The following is a 22,234-nucleotide window of genomic DNA, read 5'->3' on the forward strand; positions in this document are numbered from 1 at the left end:
ATTAATGAGAAATGTATATTCGATTTATAAACTTATCATTGGATTATGCATACATGCATTCCTCTATCTCATTAAAAATTACTTTTACAATTTTATTATTTTGGTTATTGAATTAACTTCCAAGAAATATTTGGTAATCTTAAATGTACATTACATATTTTATTTTTATAATGAACAATTTTATGAAAAACACAATTAATTGGGAATATATTCTAAAGAACATTTTTGGCATGGTATTAATTTTTTATTCCTAAAACTCTAGGCAAATTTATGTTTCACAGCACAACTTGCACCAAAAATTTTTATATCCATAAAACCAGAAGATATTGGACAGTCATGTGCTCCTTGATATTGCTTCTGTGATTCAAAAATGATTCTGCTCTCTCTCTCTCATCTATCTGTCTGTCTGTCTATCTATCTATCTATCTATCTATCTATCTATCTATCTATCTATATCTACCTATGCTTTTCCTAATAAGTATCCAGAAATCTTCAGAAACATGATAAACCCCAAGTTTATAAAATTTTAAGTTTGTGAGAAGATTATCTATTGTTTTTAGCTGAAAACTTACAATTGAAACTCTTGGAATGTGAACACATTCCAATTTTTTTTTTTTTTTTTTTTTTTATGTAGGACTTTCTGTACTATGTTAGGTAGCAGTTGGGAACATGGGCATCCTTATCTTGTTCCAGTTCTTAGAGAGAAAGATTTCAATTTTTCCCTGTTCAGTATAACGTTGGCTGTGGGCTTGCAATATTTACCTTCCTTTTACACCAAATTTGTGAGTTTTAATTATGAAGGGATGTTGAATTTTATCAAATGCTTTCTCTGCATCTATTGAGATAATCATGTGGTTTTGGTCTTTTATTCTCATTATGTGATGTATTATATTTATTAATACGCATATGTTGAACTATCCTCACATCGCTGGTATAAAGCCCACTTGATCGTGGTATATTATCTCTTTGATGTGCTGTTGGATTCAGTTTGTTATGTTCATCAGGGATATTGGCCTGTAGTTCTCTTTTTTGTTGTGTCCTTGACTAGTTTTGGTACCCCGGTGATACTAGACACATAGAATCAATTAGGGAATATCCATCTTCCTTGAATTTTTGGAAGAGTTTCAGGAGGATTGGTGTTAGTTATTAGTTTTTTTTTTTTTTTTTTTTTTCTTTTTTGTACTAAAAGAGTTAGCACAAAGTGGAATTCATCTGTGGATCCATCTGGTCCTGGGCTTTTTTATAGTGGGAGATTTATTATTACTGATTCCATCTCAGTACTCATTATTGGCCTGTGCAGGTTTTCTGTTTCTTCCTGGTTCAGGCTTGGGAGATTTTATGTTTCCGGGAATTCACCAATTTCTTCCAGGCTTTCCACTGTGTAAGCATAGAGTTACTCATAATAGTCTCTGATGATCTTTTGTATTTCTGTGGCATCAATTTCAATGTTTCTTTTTTCAATTCTGATTTTGTTTATTTGAATCTTTTCTCTTTTGTTCTTGGTTAGTCTAGCTAGTGTCTAATCAATTTTGTTTGTCTTTTTGAAGAATCAATTTATAGTTTTATTGAACCTTTGCATTGTTTATCTTGGTCTCCTACATTTCTTATATTTAATTCTGTCTTGATCTTTTTTTTTTTTCTGATAACTTTGGGTTTGGTTTGTTCTTGTTTTTTTAGTTCCTTGAAGTGTGAAGTTAAGTTGTTGATTTATGATCTTTCTACTTTTTTGATATAGGTATCTAATGATATAAATTACTTCTTAGCATTACTTTTCCTGTATCCCAAAAAGTTTTGGAATGGTGTTTCAATATTAATTCATTTTAAAAGTTTTGGAAATTTTTATTTTAATTCCTTTGTTGATGCAAAGATTGTCAAGGAACATTATTTAATTTCCATGTATTTGTACAGTTTCAGAACTGTACTGATACTTTCATGAGTTCTTTAAAGAGGTTTTCTAAGCTTTTTGAGTTTTCTTCCTGCTCAGCAATATTTATAATTTATAAGTTTCAGAACTGTACAAATAGTTTGCCTTTGTATTGATTTCTAGTTTTTATCCATGGTGGCCTATGAAGATACTGGATATGATTTTGAATTTTTAAAAATGTATTTATACCTGTTTTGTGGCCTAATATATTGTCTATCTTAAAGAATGTTTCATGTGCTGATGAGAAGAATGTATATTTTGCAGTTGTTGGGAAGAACATTCTGTGAAGATTTGTTAGATGTATTTGGTCTAAATACAATTTAAGTCCAATGTTTGTTTATTGATTCTATGTCTTGATCATCTGTCTAGTGCTGTGAGTGGGGTGTTGAAATCCTTTACTACTTTTGTACTGCTATCTCTTTCTTTAGGTACAGTAATATTTGTATTATGAATCTGGGTGCTTCAATGTTGAATTTACAATTGTTATATTCTCTGGTTTCATTGATCTCTTTATCAATTCGTATTATATATATAATATCATATATAGAATAATCTTCCTTTTTTAGGTTTTTTTTTTATTTACAGCCTACTTTATCTGATAAATGTACAGCTTCTCCTACTTGGGTTATTATTTTTATTCATTCTGCTAGTCTGTCTTTTAAATAGAGGATTTCATCGACTTGTATTCAAGATTAATGTTGATGTTTGAAGTTTTATCCTGTCATAATAAAAAATACTTTCTAGTTGTTTTATCAATTCTTTATTTTTTTTCTCTTTCTGTTTATATTTGAAATTTGGTAGAATTCTGTCTTGTTGCCTTTTGATTCCTTTTCCTTCTGCATTTGTGTGATTTTTTTTTTAAGACTTGAGAGTTTTATACTTTCATGTGTTTTTATTTTGGTAAATCTCTTTTTTGTTGTTGTTGAGACAGAGTCTCGCTTTGTCACCCAGACTGGAGTGCAGTGGCCGGATCTCAGCTCACTGCAAGCTCCGCCTCCCGGGTTCACGCCATTCTCCTGCCTCAGCCTCCCAAGTAGCTGGGACTACAGACGCCCGCCACCTCGCCTGGCTAGGTTTTTGTATTTTTTTAGTAGAGACGGGTTTTCACCGTGTTAGCCAGGATGGTCTCGATCTCCTGACCTTGTGATCCACCCGTCTCGGCCTCCCAAAGTGCTGGGATTACAGGCTTGAGCCATCGCGCCCGGCCTATTTTGGTAAATCTCAACTTTTCATTTCCATGTTTAGAAGTCCTTTAAGCATTTCTTATAGCTTTGGTCTAGAGGTGATGAATTCCCTCAGTGTTTCCTTACCTAAGAAAGATTTTATTTCTCTTTCATTTAAGAAAGAATAAAATATAGCTGAAAGTAAAATTTTGGGTTGAAAGTGGTTTTTTTTTTTTGTTTGTTTGTTTGTTTAATTTCAGCATTTTGAAAATCTCATCCCATTTTTTTCTTGCATGTAAGGTTTCTACTAAGAGGTCCACATTAGTTTGATGGGCCTTCCTTTATAGATGACTAGATGCTTTTCTCTTTTTGATTTTAAAATTCTCTCCTTAACTTTGACTTCAAATAGTCTGATTACAATACATTATGGTGAATCTCTGTTTTCAATGCATTTTTTTTCTGGAGATCAATGAGCCTCCTGTAGCTGGATGTCTAAATCGGTTGTTAGACATGACTAGAGGAATACTTTCATCAGTTATTTCCTTAAAGAGGTTTTCTAAACTTTTTGAATTTTCTTCCCAGTCATCTATATTTATAATTTATAAGATTGATTGCTCTATGTAGTCCCATACATCTTTAAGGCCTTTCTTATTCTTTTATGTTGTTTTTTCTTTATTTTTTTTTTCCTGACTATATTGCTTCAAAATACCTGTCTTCACGTTCTGAGATTTTTTTTTTCTTTTACTTGGTATAGTCTATTGCTGAAGTTTTCAAATGTATTTTGTCATTCCTTCAATGAATTTGTCAGTTCCAGGATTTCTGCTTGCTTTGTTTTTTGTTTTTAAGTTATCTATTTGCTTAATAAATCTCTCATTCATATCTTAAATTGACTTCCTGATTTCTTTGTATTTGTTTTCAGATTTCTCTTGCATCTCATTAAGCTTCTTTAAAATCAATATTTTGAATACTTTATCTGGGATTTTGAAGATTTAGTTTTTATTAGGATCTATTGCTGGATAATGATTATGATCTTTTGAAGATGTCGTAATAACTTGTTTTTAATGCTTTCTGTATCTTCACACTGATTTCTGTGCATCTGAAGTAACAGTCACTTCTTACTTTTGAATTACTTTTTCATGTGGGAAATTTTTTCTTGAAGACGTGAATATGATATGTGTTGGGTATAGTCATATAGCTTTTCTGTTCTGTGTGTGCAGTGGGAAAGATTCTGCATGATTTCTTTGGCTATAAATACCCTTGGTGTGATCTCTCTCTAATGTTAGTTATAGTATCAATGTATGAGGCAGGTGAGCAGGCTCATGATATGTTGAGTAGCTGGGGTGGTGAGGCCAATGGTGTTAGCCGTAGTTGTGAGAAGCTTTTGTTCCCAAGCAGTATGCTTTTGTGTCATTAATTGTTGTAACAGATTTTGCAGGCAAAATTCTAGGCCAGTAGGTTGTGCTTACAGATAAAAGCCAGCTGTAGTGGTAGCAGTAAGTTTAATGTCCAACATCTGTTAATCAAGAGAAGTTATCCAGTGTCCCTGGTGGTGGATTGGGCCATGAAATCCCGCAGGCCTGGGTTCTGCTTCCATCATTGAAGGCAGGTGAAGCTGGCAGAGGAAGACCAAGGAAGCCTGCATTCAGTCCTCCCAATGGTGAGTTCAAGAACCAATTCTCATAAAGGGGACAGGGAAGTCCTCAGACGTCTAAGCAAGCTGCACAGAAGAAGGGTGACTGCTTCTGCACTGAGGTCTCAGAGCAAGAAGAAAGGGATGGTCTGAGCACCATGCCTTGGCCAGAATAAGTGAAAACTGCCTTGTGTGCATAACCCAGGTCCAGCAGAGCTCACTCTTTCATCCTAATTATGAAAGGTAGTGAAGGTTATTCAGTTATTCGGTGCAATTTGCCTCTAATCTGAAATGGTCAATGCCACACCTCCCTGCCAATTCTTCTCCTGCTCCAGTCCCTGAGGTGGGGGGAAAGTGCCTGATTCAAGTGTCAGCAGCTGGAACCCACACTACACTCATATCTCAATTCTGGCTACAGGAATCCCACCCTTACTTGAGTCCCAGTTTTTCACACCCTGACCCCAGTCTCTCTAGCACCCAAAACTATTGCTGCTGCTAGCTCCCAGGACTCCATACACCTTAACAAGAGCTTTGATTATGAATAGAATTCTACTTTAGGCACCTAGTTATGGGGGAGTGCATGGGACACTTCCTCTAGCAGTTCCTTTTCACTCTCTCCTGGCCTATCTCCAAGTTAGAGTCATGCCGTGGGAGGGTTAAGGTACTCTTTCATGCCTTGGATTGCACACTTCTCCGGTGAGGAGTGAATGTCAGAGTGACACTCATTCAACTTTTCTCATTCATATTGCAGATTCACAAGCAGTTTTCAGTCAGTTCTGGATACGTGGGCAGCCCACCTTTTTTGCTTCAGATTCCGAATTTCCTTTTCATTTATTTCTTTTGGACTTCTTTGTCTTTTCTTTTTCTTTGGTAAGTATTTAAAGTGTGATTGTCTACAGCTCTAATTTGCTTGTGAGTTAATGAGAAGCCCTGGAAAAGTCTTTAGTCTGCCATCTTGGAAACAAAGGCATTTCTTAACACAATACGTAAACTGCAGATTAATTTCAATTGTCAAGAAGAGAAGCACATTGATAAAATGTCAAAATAATATTTGAATTCTATGCCAAATTAAGTAGAAAAACAAATCTTAAATTTTAATTAAATTAAAATGTCTTTATGTTTGAAAAAATCTTTCATACACAACAGAAAAACTCAATAATTGGGAACTTCCATTCAGGGAAGATGAAATAGATGTTCTTTGGCCTAACCCTCCTGCTGGGTACAAGTAAAAACCATGACTATTAGATATAAATCCAACATCAAATGGCCTTGGAATGCCAGGTAAGAAGGCAGACTGGCTAGGAACCTCAGGGCACAGAGAAAGACATGGTTAGTTGAGGTTTTTATCTTTTGTCTCATACATCCCAGACTTGGAGCTGAAGAGGCCAACAATCTGGACATGCCAATCAATGTAGATAATAAAAGATCCACGAAAAGCATTTACTATTTAGATAAAGAACCAGAAAATGCTCACAAAGCAAGACAGAGAACATTTGGCACTGACTACTTCAAATACCACAGAAAACCTGTGTTTGCACCCACAGCCACTGCAGCAAACTCTGAGTGGGGAGTCTTGACTACTGTCCTGGCCAGCTCTAAAGAGATGCTCCAACCCTCCAACCTCAACCTCTTCCCTGATCATGTCAGAGAAGGCCAGTCAGGAAGTGAAGCTTTTTATCCCTAAGTGGCATAACAAAGTTACCTTGACACAGTATGCCAGGAGAGATTGCATGGGGAACTGGACTTCCCCTCCACCTAGCAGTAAAGAGACACCCGACCCTTATTAGAAGGATAGTTTCAGAGGCAGCTGAAGACTAAGGTTTTAACCAATACTCACTGTTAATGAGAAGTGCCCCTCTCCATGTGTGTCCCATGGGGAGCAGAAATAGTGCACTCCTACCCTACCCTGCCTAGGAGTTATTGGTGAAGGCATACTGGGGATCCAGAATTGCTACCTCTGCCTAACAGTAATAAGGACTCAGAGAGTGTCAATAAAGGCTTTCTGAAGAACTTAGGCTTTTACCTGCCAATTGCCTGCCTGTGATAGTGTACTATAGTTTTGCAAGATGTTATCTTTGGGGAAAACTATCTGCAGGACCTGTATTACCTCTACAACTATATGTGAATCCAAAGTTGTCTCAAAATAAAATTTATTTTTAAAAAGTTAATGTTAGAACTATTTGCTTTGTTTTTCACAATTTTGTCTTTAAATTGTATAAGCAAATTTTCCAAGGTTTAATATTTCCTCTGCTTTGATGATCAGATTATGCTTTTCAAAATTGAAATGTTATTGTGTCATTTTGCAGGAAAACAGAACTATATTATTTTATTAACGTGTCTTGTAAACAGGAGGCCAATTACCAGAGTGTACAATGCTTAATCCCTTTTACAAATCCTTAGGAAAAAAGGGGATTGTTGCAATCTGCATTAAGGTTGAGTTTGGACTTTGACACATTGTGGTGACGGTGGTTGTGATTGATTATAGAGATTGTGTCTACGTAGAGATAACATTAAACACTAGGCCACGGAACCCCAAATATTTGAATTGAAGGCCCTAGAAAGAAAAAGAGAATCCTAGCACACAATTTTGGAACTAAAAATAAAAAAAATCAAATGAAGAATTACAAAAGATAAAACCTGAAGTGGGAAGTTGGGGAAAAACATCCTGACAAACAGGGTTGTAATAGTGGTTTTTGAAGAGATACCTCTGACCTCTAAAGTGAATAAATAGTGGTCTACTATGGGACTCTGACTGGATTGAGAAGTAATAAAAATTTGTAGTATGACCTCACAGAAAATTATTATTTGATAATCATGGATTATTCTGAAAGAGGACTAGTAACTATAATATTGGTACCTATCTCACAAGATTTTTTAAGAATTAAATTAGACAATTTGCTAAGATTTCCTTTGCATGGTATTGATCCAGTAACATTAATTATTTTTACTGATGGACAAATTTTTTCACTTACACATGTAAAGGTTTTCTTTTTTATTTCTCTCTCTCTTTTTTTTTTTTTTTTTTTTTTTTGAGATGGAGTCATGCTCTGACTCCCAGGCTGGATTGCAGTGGCACATTCTCAGCTCACTGCAACCTCCACCCCCCGGGCTCAAGCAATTCTACTGTTTCAGCCTCCCTGAGTAGGTAGGACTTCAGGCACATGCCACCATGCCCAGCTAACTTTTGTATTTTTATTAGAGATGGAGTTTTGCCATATTGGTCAGGTTGGTCTTGAACTCCTGGCCTCAGGTGATCCACCCACTTCAGCCTCCCAAAGGGCTGGGTTTACAGGCTTGAGCCACCACACTCAGCCCTGATTTCACTTAATAGTTTCTCCAAGGTTCTCTATAATTTTGGCATCGCACTCGAGAGAGTCAAGAATTTTTTTTCTATTGTCTAAAAACAGACAGCATTTATTGCCATACCACCAAGAGTAGTTGTAATTTTTGGTTATCATTATTGCTATAGATCATTGCTTTCTCAACTCACTATTCTCTGTTTTTTTCTTTTTAAAATATTTTTATTTTTTCTACATAGATCTCCAATTTTCCCAGAAAAATTTATTAAAAACACAAGCCTTTGTCATAAGGCAAGTGACTTATCTGTGCTATATACCAGGATTAGGATTTTTTTCTTTCTTTTCTTTTTTTTTTTTTTTGAGATGGAGTCTCTCACTGTCGCCCAGGCTGGAGTGCAGTGGCTGGATCTCAGCTCACTGCAAGCTCCGCCTCCCGGGTTTACGCCATTCTCCTGCTTCAGCCTCCCGAGTAGCTGGGGCTACAGGCGCCCGCCACCTCCCCTGGCTAGTTTTTTGTATTTTTTTTAGTAGAGACGGGGTTTCACCGTGTTAGCCAGGATGGTCTCGATCTCCTGACCTCGTGATCCACCCGTCTCGGCCTCCCAAAGTCTGGGATTACAGGCTTGAGCAACCGCACCCAGCCGGATTTTTTTCTTTAAATTACTTCTGTATTGTTTTTTGTTTTACTCCAAAAGTACCTTGCCTTGTGCATGTTGTGTGTAGCTTTATGCTAAGTCTTAAAATCTAGTAATGTAAATTTCCCAGTGTTGTACTTTTTAAAGACTTCCTTTGTTTTTATGAGTCTTTTTAAATCATTCTAGATAACTTTTACAATCAGCTTGCCAATTTTTCACATGCAAACAAACTTCTGGAATTTAATCTGTATTGTATTGAATATAATAATCAACTTGGAGATACTGTCATCTTAAAAATGAATTAACCTAAACATAAATATGAATATATCTTCCTTATTTAGGAAATCATTAATTTTTTTAGTAACATTTTCAAAATTTTAGTGTAAAAATTTTACACATCTTTTCTACATTTTTCTAGATATATGAAGTTTAAATACCACTTAAAATGTGTTATAAATCTAATTTTATTGTACATATTTATACTGTCTGGAAGTTTAAGTGATTTGTTATATTGCCCTGGCATCCAGAGACACTGGTAAATTCACTTATTACTTTTAATATATGTTTATAGTTTAACTTCAATTTGTTGCACAATGATGGCTTAGAACTAGGCCAAATTCAAATTTTAAATCATTTTTAAAATATCAAAATATGAGATATAACTTCTATGTAAATGTGATCAGTCTCTTAGTTGCCTTTCTTGCTGAAGTTCTTACTTGAGAATCTAGTCTTTTGATGGCTTTAGAAACATTTTTTTTAAAAAAAACTAATTTTCTCCAGATCTCAGGAACTTAATGTTTTTAGATGCAGGGCAAATTTTCACCTTTAGTCTATAATTTTCGTGGGTAATTATGTCTTAGTTTTCTCTTAAGAACTTGAAAAGTAAACTAAAATATTTCCATTGATTGGTGCTACACTTGTGTAAGAGGTGGGAATTATCTGGAATGTTATGAAGAGCACTTTGCATTATCTGGGGGCATTCCTAAAAAGTTGAAAACTAGAAAACTAGAAATGAGACTTTCAAAAATTTTACCATTTTTTCTAAATATTGTTTCAGAAGACAGTTCTTTTAAACATTTTGTTGGGTTTATTGATTGATGCTTTTAAAATAATTTAAGCTCTCCAAATCTTAAGATGATTTATTTATAAAGTGATTCAGAAACCAGTAACAATCTTAAGATTACATGATTTCCGAATCATTCCATAAGTTTCAGTTTTCAAATAAGGCTTTGTTATAGGGAAACGAAAGGTTTGTAATCATGAACTGAATATTTTTCTCATCACTGAGTTTGGGAAGAGAGTAGGAAATTTAGGCAGAGTTATCCATACATTTATTTCTCAATATTTACAGCGTGATTTTAATATGCCAACTCCTATGCTAAGTCGTGCACAATGATGAAAAAGAGAATCTGAGCAAATGCAAAGACTAAAACCCAAGCTGCACATAGGCTAATATGGAATTGCTTCCGACTAGCATAAGGTATTGAGCACTAAGCTCTGATTTTTTTATCTTGCTCAAATTCCTATCTAAGAGTAGACCCTTAGATCTAGGGAGTCATGCTCTACAAACCATAGGTTCTCATCAGTTGGATTTTATTTGACCCTACATATCGTGGTTTACTTTCCAATCTCACTCTGGCATGATATTATCAGAAAAAAATCAAACTATTTAACCCCGATATACATTTCCTTGCCATACCTTGAATTTGCCCTGCAAAGTCTCTTGTGGGAAAAATCCACATTCTATAGAGAATGCCCTTTGGCCTTTGTTTTTCTTCCTTCCTTTCTAGATCCAGAAGATAATCAACTAAGAGCCAGGCACCCTTTTAGGTCCAATAAGAAACATTTTACAACCTGCTCTCTCTGAAGTCTGCTATCTGAGAGCTTCCTCTGCATGATAAAACTTTGTCTCCACAAACTTTTATCCTAATCTAAATATTTCTTTACATTAATCCTGCATCTTCAGATAAGTGCAACCGTCAACCAGAAAATATTTAAATTTACCTATAGGCTGGAAGCCCCCACTTTAAGTTGTTCCACCTTTCTGAACCAAACTAATGTATTTCTTTAACGTATTTGATTTTTGTTTCATGCCCTCCTAAAATATATAAAACCAAGTTGTATCCCCACCACCTTGGGCACATGTTCTCAGAATCTTCTGAGGGCTGTGTCACAGGACATGGTCAGTCATATCTGGTCAAAATAAATCTCTTCAAACATTTTACAGAGTTTGACTCTTTTCGTCAACAGTATAGAATGGTAGGCATGAGTGAAATGTTGGGAAGTGGGACTGGAGTCCAGGCTTCCACAGGTCATGCTGTGAGCATATGGATGGGATTTTCCTAAAAGGCCACTTCTTCTAAAGAGAAATATGATATTTTCCCTGAATGGTGAATTCAGGGTAGAGGATCATATATTCCTGTTGATAGCAGATAAAAGAAAGTCTCTTATTACCCACTAGTTTTGAAATCATTACAAAAGCTTTAAAATTTGGAAGTATAATGGTTGATATGAAATTGAAAGAAACCTGGCCCTGTATGATGGTGCTACGTTTCTCTCCCAACCCCATTCACATAAACATCCTCTTTTCAAGATGCTGTTGGGGGAAGAGAGTGCCACAAATTGCCATTTCCAGACAAAGTTACAGAATGAGTAATCTTCCAAGATCTTGAAAAACATAATCAGTTTTTTCAAGGAACTTTGGAGAATACACTGCATTGAAAAATGATGGTAAAATGCACTGCATATTTTAAATATTCAGTGGAGAGTATCGCTGATAATAACCTTCAAGTTTTTATCATTAATTTTAAATTGTCTATTAGAAAAGAAATGCATCCTCAGCATATGAAGGACATTGCTATTTTATTTACATATATTTCAAGGTAATTTGAAAAAGTCCACCCTCGCTCTCCTGCTCTCTTTATGTCCAGTTAAGAGAAATGGCATGGTGTATAGAATTGTACGGAGACAGAATACAAATTAAAAGTGGTGAAATATCCTATACTAATCACAACAAGAATTCCTATTAATTTTTTATGTCAACTATTAGAAATTGTAAACCAATCTTGGAATAGAGGTTAAGATAAAGCTATCGGAGACCTTTCTATTTAGAAAACTTAATTTTGGTAAGTTTTAAGCTAACCTACACAGCATTAAAGAGGTCTTAACAATGGATCAGTAAGATTATTTCTTTTTTTAACATGATATAATTTTTTTAATTTGTAAATAAGAGTAAAATTGATAAATATACAAATTCGTTTAGTAGGAGAGGTTTCTAAACTTGATTTTTTTTCCCTTAAGATAATGTTTTTAGAGTGCATCTATGTTTACGCCCTTAGTTTAGCTTTAGTTCAGGGGTTGGCAAACTAAAGCCCACACACCAATCTGATCTTCGCAAGTTTTTGTACAACCTGATTTTCACACTTTTAAATTGTTGAAAACTAAAAAAAAAAAAAAAGAATGTCGTCTTATAACACATGAAAATTACATGAAGTTCAAATGTCAATATCCATAGTTAAGTTTTATTGAAACCAGCCAGACTCATTTATTTATGTATTCTCTATGGCTACTTTCATGCTCTAATGGCAGAGTTGAATAGTTGTAGGAGAAGAGGATGGAGCATATTTTCATGTGCCTTAAACTCAACCTCTTAATGCAAATGTTTTAATTCTTTACTAGACTCGCCTTACTCCACACCTATTAACTCAAAATATTCTAGAATGAAAATTCCCTAGGAAATGGAGTCCTCGTTGAAGCTGCTCTGTTTTCTTCTCTTTGCTTTGTCTCATCTCCCAAAGAGTCGTCTCTGTTTCAAGATTCTACCGGCCATATCTCTGCCGCCTGCCCTCTGCTTCCTACCCACTCCAGCACAGCAGTATTACAGAATTGCATAGAATTATTATTATTAGTCCATTTTGAATTGTTAATAAAAATTGTAGAAATTTGTGTTATCTGTTTTAAATAAGGATCTGAATAACATACTTGATTTTGTGGCTTGGATCACAAAACATAAAATATTTTTTTACCTAATCATTTACTCCTCACTTCCCGCCCCCCAAAAATCGTCAATACTGGCTTTATTTCATGCTACTTTAATTATTATTTTTATTGTATGAATGTATCATCAGTTATTTATTCATTTCTCTATTGATGGACAGTTTTTGTTTTTCAAAAGCTTTGCTTTTTAAAACAAGACAGTAACAAATACCTTTATTAGCTTTGTTTGTATACAGACACATACAATTTACGTTTTACATGTGAACTAAAAATAAAAAGTATTATGAAAACCGTAGAGTAGGAGCACTCAACAATTTATTTTTTGGCCAGATGATGTCCAAATGAGTTTTTCGATCATATGTGGTGTCTTACCTGAAAAAGTAAGTCACATCTCAAATTCTAATAGGTCCACAGTGCTTCTTTCACCTTTGGCTTGCTTTTTCTGACTTGCACTAGTCTTTAAATTTAAAAATGCGTGTAGATATATGGAAAAAATATATATACACTTATATATGTAGAATGTATATACTTTTATGCATATTTTATATATAGAGAGAGAATATATATACATATATTTAGTTTGTATATATTAATTAAAAACCCATTCTTTAACTTTTTCTAGTAGTCTCATTGTTATTCAGAAAAGGTACAATTTTAATATGATTTTACTACTTAATTTTACTTACAAAATGTATCAAAGAACAATTTTCATATTATTTTGTTTGCTTGTCTTTGAAATGTATACAGTAGATGAAATGTGTATAGTTGTTAACTGTATGTATGCAATTATTAAAATTAAACTTCGATAGAAAAGCATACTAAATATTATAAATTAAGATATTACATTTAAAACACAGCATTTGTCTTTTATATGTCTAAATATATTATCAATGTAAGAAACTTTACTTTTTACATTATCTTGATTTTCACTTGAGCTTAAGAAAAAATATTTAAGTATATAGGCTCAGGCCACTTAAAATATAGTCAGAAAACCACTGCCCACAAAAAGAAAGAAACCAAAAAAATGTTCAGAACGAGATTGAGGCTCAAAGAAACTGAAACACACACACAGACACACACACATACACACACACACACACACACACACACACACACAGAGTCATAATCTTTATTGAAGTAATTTTGAATTCCTGAAATTAATACCCCAGTCATTGGCATTTCAAATTTAGAAATGAATACCTGGCATAAATGTTGAAATAAAATGTAGTTTGTTTTTAAATTCTGGACGGTATGTGTGACAGCATTTTTAAAATCTGTCGCAAGATAGCCAGAATTTTTCCAAAGGAAGTGTCAGAACTTTTATATTAAGTCAAAAGTTGTAACCTCACTATCTATAATATCTTGATATTTTAGAAAAGATTATTCTATTTTATTAATTATAATGAAATGCACATGAATGTATTAAAACGAATTTTAAAACTTTACATTCTGCCACAGAATAATGTTAATAATTCAGTATCTAGGACACAAATCAGCCAATCTTTTTAGCAAACAAATGGCCAGATACTAAATGCTTTAGGCTTTCCAGCCCAAGTGGCAAAGCTGAAGATGTACAGATCTCTGAGATGAGTATTGTGGCACATGCCTGTAGTCCCAGCTACTCAGGAAGCCCAGGTAGAAGGACTGCTTGAGCCCAAGAGTTTGAAAGCCTGGGCAACACAGCAAAACCCTGTCTATACTGAATTATAGAATAAATTTTTAGAAAATATCTCATTGCCACTATTTAACCCTTCCATTAACACTTGAAATAGCACATAGAAAATACAAGAAAGAATGTTTGGGAGTATTTGAATAAAACTTTCTTTATGGCCATGATATTTGGATTTTCTTCTTTTGATTTTTTTTTTTTTTTTTTTTTTTGAGTGTTCAAGTGAAAAAAAATATTTGCATTTACTCAGTCAATTTTTACTGTTTAAACCGTTTGGAATCTAGTGGATCAGAGTGTTGCTTTCCGTTGTAACAGACTTCATCACATCAGAAATCGTACTCGTTTTCATCCTTTTAAGGAAGTTCAGACCCAGGAAAATTTCCATAGTACCTGGGATCTTGTTAAAGTGAGTCTGATGCAGTAGGTCCGAGGTGAGGCCTGAGCTTCTACATTTCCAACAAGCTCTCACGTGATGCTGATGCTGTTGTCTGGAGACCACACGAGTAGGAAGAATCCCTTGCAGAGAGGGCAGCAAGAAATTCAAATTGTACAGCTTAGGTCTCTGCTGCATTTGAAGTCCTCATACTGTTCTCCCAGGAAAACAGTCCAGGGGCCTTGGGCAAGAAGGACACTGATCCGATATCACATGAGCTCTCCGCCTCAGGGGGTCTCTTGCACCAAAAGTCTGAGTAACGTGATGAGTATCTGAGAGGCTGAAGTGGGAGGATCACTCACTTGAGCCCGGGAAGCGAGGGTGCAGTGAGCCGAGATTGCGCTACTGCACTCCAGCCTGGGTAACAGGAGTACAACCCTGTAGCAGTCCCAGCTACCGGGGAGGCTAGATGGGAGGATCACCTGAGCCCAGGACTTTGAGGCCACAGTGAGCTGTGATCACGCCACAGAACTCTAGCCTGAACAATGGAGTGAGACTATGTCCTGAAAAAAAAAAAAAAAGAGAGAGAGAGAGAGAGAGAGAGAGAGAGAGAGAGAGAAAGAAAGAAAGAAAGAAAGAAAGAAAGAAAGAAAGAAAGAAAGAAAGAAAGAAAGAAAGAAAGAAAGAAAGAAAGAAAGAAAGAAAGAAAGAAAGAAAAAGAAAGAAAGAAAGAAAGAAAGAAGGAAGGAAGGAAGAAAGAAAGAGAAAGGAAGGAAGGAAGGAAGGAAGGAAGGAAGGAAGGAAGGAAGGAAGGAAGGAAGGAAGGAAGGAAGGAAGGCTTCTTTTGATTATTTTTAACCATTTAAAAATGTGAAAATACCCTTTGTTCATGTGTTGTATGCACAAAAAACAGGTGGCACATTGGATTTGGGCTGTAAGTTGTGTTTTGCCAACCTGTGATTGGTGACTCCAACCAGGGAATAATTCCAAATTGGGGGCATAAGTTAGAGCTATAAGACTGAGTATTGATTATTTCAAAATCTGTTGATGATCCAGCTGAGGCTATTGCTTTCTTCCATGTGCACCCAAGGCACTTGACTCTTTCTGCAAGTTTCCTAAATAGGGGCACTTACTACTGACTTTCTGACAACTATTTGGAAATGCTCTTGGTCCAGTCACCATAAGGGAAGAGAATGCACAGCAATCTCTATCAAATTTCTACCCCGAAGAAACAAGCCATTAGGATTTTCAGAAAGAGCAGTCATGTTTCAAAAGTTATTCAATCTGAAATCACTAGCTTCCCATAGGAAACTCTATAACTGAACAAGATTATCCTCTTCTTCTTTACTTCCTTGATGGGCTGAACACTGTCCCCAAAATAGATATGTTGACAATCTAATTCCTGGAACCTGTGAATGTTAAATCGCTTGGAAAAAGGATCTTTGCAATCTAATTCCTGGAACCTGTGAATGTTAAATTATTTGGAAAAAAGGATGTTTAAGTTAAAGATCTTCAGATGGAGAGATCATCTGGATTACACATTGACCCCTAAATTCAATGACAAGTGTTCTTACAAGAGAACACACAGTTTCTAACAGACAAAACAGGAGAAGAATGTGGGAAGGTAGTGTCAGAGACTGGAGACAGGCAGCCACAAGCCAAAGAATGCCTACAGCCACCAGAGGCTTGAACAAATCTTTGTTGAATTTGTTGAGACAATCATCTATTTCCCCTTTATGTTATTAATGTGTTGAATTGCATTGATTGACATTTAAAACTGAAAAATCTCCTAAAAATTATTCTAAGTGAAATAAACCAGGCTAAGTAGACTATAAAATGTATCATTACATTTACATATATTTCAAAAACAGGCAAAACTAAGTAAGATACTAAAAAGTTCAAGTGTGATAACTAACTTTGGAGAGAAAGAGACAAATAGTGATTTAGATTTAGAGAATTAAGAAGAGGCTTTTAGTTCTCACTCATAATTTGTATTCTCATGATCTGTGTTTCTTCCTATATGCTATACTTCCAAAAAAGAAAAATAATTAATGCTTCAGTAAATATGGATCAATCAATATCATTTGAAGAAGAGTCAATTAATTCTCACAGAAAATCCATATGTGCCACATTTTATGATAATTCTCATATGCTATTATTTCCCTTATTCATTCTGAAACTGAACATTAATGATAGGGAATAAATGATCTAAAAGTATTTAACTTTGGGTATTTAGAACATGTTCAATATTAATAAGATTATTTCCCAAAATGAAAATGGATGATTGTCAAAGATTTCTCTAGTTCTACTTTTAAAGATATGTGAAGAATTTTGAGTAAACTAATCAAATTAATCAATAAAATGTTTATCCGTTCAATTAGTAAAGGCTATTAAACATTAAAAAAGTGATAGAATTAATTAAAGTTGTTAAACTAATATGTTGTTCTGTAAAGTTTATCATGGCTTCTTCACTTTCTAGCTGTGTGACTTTCAGAATATTGTATAATCTATCTCAACCTGTTTCTTCATTTTTAAAACTAGCAAAAAAGTAATAAATATCTCATTCTGGCCGGGCGCGGTGGCTCAAGCCTGTAATCCCAGCACTTTGGGAGGCCGAGACGGGCGGATCATGAGGTCAGGAGATCGAGACCATCCTGGCTAATATGGTGAAACCCCGTCTCTACTAAAAATACAAAAAACTAGCCGGGCGAGGTGGTGGGCGCCTGTAGTCCCAGCTACTCGGGAGGCTGAGGCAGGAGAATGGCGTAAACCCGGGAGGCGGAGCTTGCAGTGAGCTGAGATCCGGCCACTGCACTCCAGCCTGGGCGACAAAGCGAGACTCCGTCTCAAAAAATAAATAAATAAAAAATAAATAAATAAATAAATATCTCATTCTGTCATTGTGGCAACTCAATAAAATAATCCATTAAAAAACAAAAACAAAGCACAGCAGACAGCCACCCTCACTGTGTGTGTCAAATAGATGAGAAATAATTGGAGCATTTATTTTTAGTTGTGAATTCTCCATCCAAATGTTAGTACTGTGAGTATAACTATGTTAATTTTATAAGGAACAGTCTATAAAGAGATATCTCAAATCAAAATTTCTCTCAAGCAGTAGCTTGATTGGTTTCATCTCACAGAATTTGAGGACATGAATGTGGATGCAGAAAAACCAAAGTAACTATCACTGATTTTTGGTCTTATTTTTATACAATTCTAATTCTTTTTAATTTCTGAAAGTCTTTTCTTTCTGTTAATGAAATAACACCATCAACAAATACATAAGATGCAATTTTAATAATAATGACTTTGCTTTGTTGGGGTCCGCGTGTTTCCTAAACAAAGGAATGAACACACAAGACAACACAAGACAAGACAAACATGGCGGCCGCCGCGAATGGCGCGCTCCACTTTATTTTATACAGTCGTTCGTGGAATGTTGCCAAGTCACAAGACACATCGTTGTTTTTCTGACCTTTCCCTGACTTTCTGGATTTTCAAGATGTTTACATATAAACAGGCCCCCAACACCCTGCTTCGTTTGCAAGAGCAGGACTTATTGGGAACGCCCTGCTTCGTTTGCAAGAGCAGGACTTGTCAGGAACACCCTGTTTCGTTTGCGAGAGCAGGACTTACGGGGAACACCCTGTTTGTGAGCACGTAGTCCTCTACATTTCCCCTTTCCTTATTTACAAGTTTGAATTTCTTTTAAAACCATCATTACATGTTGGACTCGCTGGGATTCGGTGTTTGCCCTTTGGCACCGTCTCCAGCAGACTGTGAAAAATGACAAAGGCAAGAACAACAATCAATACATAACTAGAAACAGAGGTCAGCAAACTTTTTACAGGACTCATAGGGTTCAAAGACGTCAAACTTTGTGCAATACCAGTCATCAAATCTGCACCAGTCAGCAACAGTAACTGATTGCAAAATGTTTCAGAAATGTTCTGTGTTAATTCTTGTATTTCTAGGGAAAGATTATTATGACCAATTAAAAGTCTCTTTATCTCAGTCCAATTATGTACAGTTCTGTCAAAAGGAACAGGAGTAATACAAAATTGGGTAGTGTTCCAATCACATTTCAACAAAGGTCGGGTATTCAACACTGTTAGCTGATCTCCCAACCAAGAAACCACTTGTTCCAGATTATCTACTCGTTCAGTCAAATGAGCATCTATGTCTCGTTGCTGCTGCCACAATAAATGTGATTGTTCATGCCATTGTCGCACAAATTCTGCATTTTGTATATTCTGGTGTAGAGCTAATCCAGCAACAGCGGCAGTGGAAGCAATTGCTACAAGTCCTATCACCGCGGTCATGACGATTCCAACCATTCTCCGATTGCGGTGGACAAGATCTTGCATAACCTTATAAATTTGAGTAACCCCAGCAGATTCACTCCAAGTACGTGTTAAGTTTACAGGTAGCCAGGTTTCTTTCTGGCTGTTAGTATATATAAATCAGAATGAGACTCATTCCAATTATTATTCCACCAAGTAATATTTATACAACTTAAGAATGTACAATTGTTTGTACAGTTAACTACCCCTGTATTATTATCCCATTTAAAAATTCCTGTCAACATCAAGTAAGACTTTCTTACACATGCAATAACATATCTAGAACTATTTCGATGCAAAGATATATGGAAAGGGTTAGCAATATTAGTAAGATTTAAGGACACGTTTCCCGTGAAAGTGAACATTGGTTTACCAGCAGCTAGCAACTTCCAAATATGACCTTGTATTTGTGAGGTATTAGCCAAATGTGGCAAGGGGGTGATAGACCACCATCATGCCAAATAATAGTTTCATTGCCATCTGCAGCGATGTTGTGATTACCTATATGCCAACGCAGGTTGACATGGTTGAATTTAGTCTGAAAATCATGTACACTCCAATCTGTAACAAAGTATTTACGACTCTTCCCTTTTACTTCTAACAACAATCGTGGCCCACTACTTCTACATCTAGTCCACTCTAGTTGGGAAACACCTCCGGACACATCAGGGATAGGGCATAAAGACAATGTACTTGGCAGAGTTTCATCAAGTACTGCAGTATGATTATACTTGAAACTTTGAGCCACAACAGTCATAGTAAAGGCAGAGATATGACTATGGTTATAGCGAACAGCCCAAGCCTCATGAGAAAGATGCAGACAATGCGGACTACCCCCAAGACATATAGGTAACCCTTCAACCCCAAATTGATACGAACTATTTACTGTGTCAGTGTCTAATTCAGGATCCTGGTTTTAAAAAGGTGATGGCATCCAAGCAGTATCATTAGTAAATACTGGGACTTCTCTGTCTCCCCAGGCCACACCTTGATATAAGGGTACAAAAGGAATATAAGCCCAGTATGTAAATTCTCCAGCTGTTACCTGACAATTTACTACGGCCAGCATAGCCAGGAATAAAGTCAGTGGGGTTTTGGGCTGCCTAGCTTGTTGAACAACCCCTTTAGCTTCTTAACTGTTTCAGTTGTCCCCATGTCGGGGGCTCCACACAAGTTCCAAAGGTGAATGTTCTCTGAGCACTCAGATTTAGCTCCTGGAATTCCTTCAGGAACCGTTTGGATTGGCTCCTCTTCGCCATTGCACTGTTTCAACCGTCGAGATGGAAACCACTCGTTTCCGGCACCTGTACGGACAAGAGCATAGCCTCGGGCCCATTGTAAAACATTTCCTTTTAAATATTTCCCTTGTAATGAAGGATAATACACCCACAGATTACTGTTTTGTGGCTTTTCTAAAGGCTGTTGAAAATGTTTCACCGCTGCAGACTGCTGTAATTGGCGCCAATGGTTGAGAAAATTTAAAGTAAAAAAGGCTTTCAGAATTTGATGTTTTGGGGAATCTCGCCCATCTCCCCCTTTTTGCTTTAAAAGTTGTAATTTTAAGGTAGCATTGGCTCTTTCAATAATTGCTTGACCTTGACTGTTAAATGGAATACTAGTGGAATGATGAATATGGTATAAAGAGAGGAAGGCAGCCAATGTGCGAGAGCAATAAGCAGGGGCATTATCAGTTTTTAATTCAGCAGGGACTCCCATAACTGCAAAGCAAGTAAGTAAATGAGTAATAACAGAGTCAGCCTTTTCAGAGGGTAATGGCGTAGCCCACTGGAAATGTGACCACGTATCAATAGTATGATGAACATATTTTAAATGACCAAAGGAAGGAACATAAGTTACATCCATTTGCCAAATGTGATTTTGTTGAATGCCTCGAGGATTAATACCTGGACTTAAAAAAGGTGCAATAATAGGAGCACAAGATGGGCAGGCTCTGACAATAACTCGGGCTTGACGGCGTGTTATAGAAAATCGCCGTTGTAATCCTAAACTATTAGTATGATGTAGTTGGTGCTCATCCTGAGCCCATTGGACACTGCCAATAAGTAAAGAATCAATCTGACTATTGCCAAAAGATAAAGGTCCTGGCAAAGCTGAATGAGAACGAATATGAGTGATAAAAAGGGGGGCAGTGCGGGAAGTAAGAGTTACAAATCATAAAGAAGATAATTTTTGTAAAAGAGTTTGAGGAAATAATGGTAAAGAAGTCTGAGAAATATATTTAGTTACATATACAGCATATTGGGAATCACTAACTATATTACAAGGGGTTTGAGGCCAGTCTTGTAGAACCATAAGAATGGCAAAAAGTTCTCCTTGTTGTACTGATTCAAATGGATAGTGAGAAATTTTTGAATTGTCTGAAGTCCAGTATCCAGCCTTTCCATTGCTTGAAGCATCAGTAAAAAAGGTGGGACCTTTAACTGGAGTGTAAGAGATAGGATTATATGGCAGTAACGAATATTGTTGCAGAAAAGCAAACAATTTATTACTAGGATAATGCTGAGAAAAAGAACCAGTATACTCAGCGCAAGCCACTTGCCAACCCTCATGTGTTTCCAGCAGAGATTCAATGTATTGATTAGATAATCGGGTAATAATTTTTACAGGGTCAGCACCAAGCAACTGACGAGCTCGATGTCGTCCTTTAATAATTAATTCAGCCAATTTATCAATATATGGGTGAATTTTCTTAATGGCTTTATTAGCCAAAAACAGCCACTCCAGAATATTATCATCTTGGTGTAAAACGGCCCTTGGCGAATGGGGAGTATGAAAAAGACACAACGAAAGTGGAAGATTGGGTACAATATAATCAAGGTGAGCTTCATTAATTCTATTTTCTACAAATGACAATTCTTCTTCTGCTACAGGGGATAAAGTCCCCATAGGTTGAATACAAGTATTTACAGCTCTAAGATCAGTTAATAAGTGCCATTTTCCTTTTTTTTTTTTTTTTTTTTTTTTTTTTGACAAGACAAACACAGGGGAATTCCATGCAAAAGTACTTGGTTCAATATGCCCCTTGGCCAATTGTTCCTTAACTAAATTCTTTAAAGCCTTAAGTCTTTCTTTAGATAATGGCCACTGTTCCACCCGAACAGGAGTTGTAGTTTTCCACTTCAATTGTAAAGCTTGAGGCTTGTGGACAGTGGCTAAGAGTTTAAAGGATTGTAGCCCA

This window comes from Macaca thibetana, chromosome 6 (genome assembly GCF_024542745.1).
Source record: "Macaca thibetana thibetana isolate TM-01 chromosome 6, ASM2454274v1, whole genome shotgun sequence".
Classification (NCBI taxonomy): Eukaryota; Metazoa; Chordata; class Mammalia; order Primates; family Cercopithecidae; genus Macaca; species Macaca thibetana.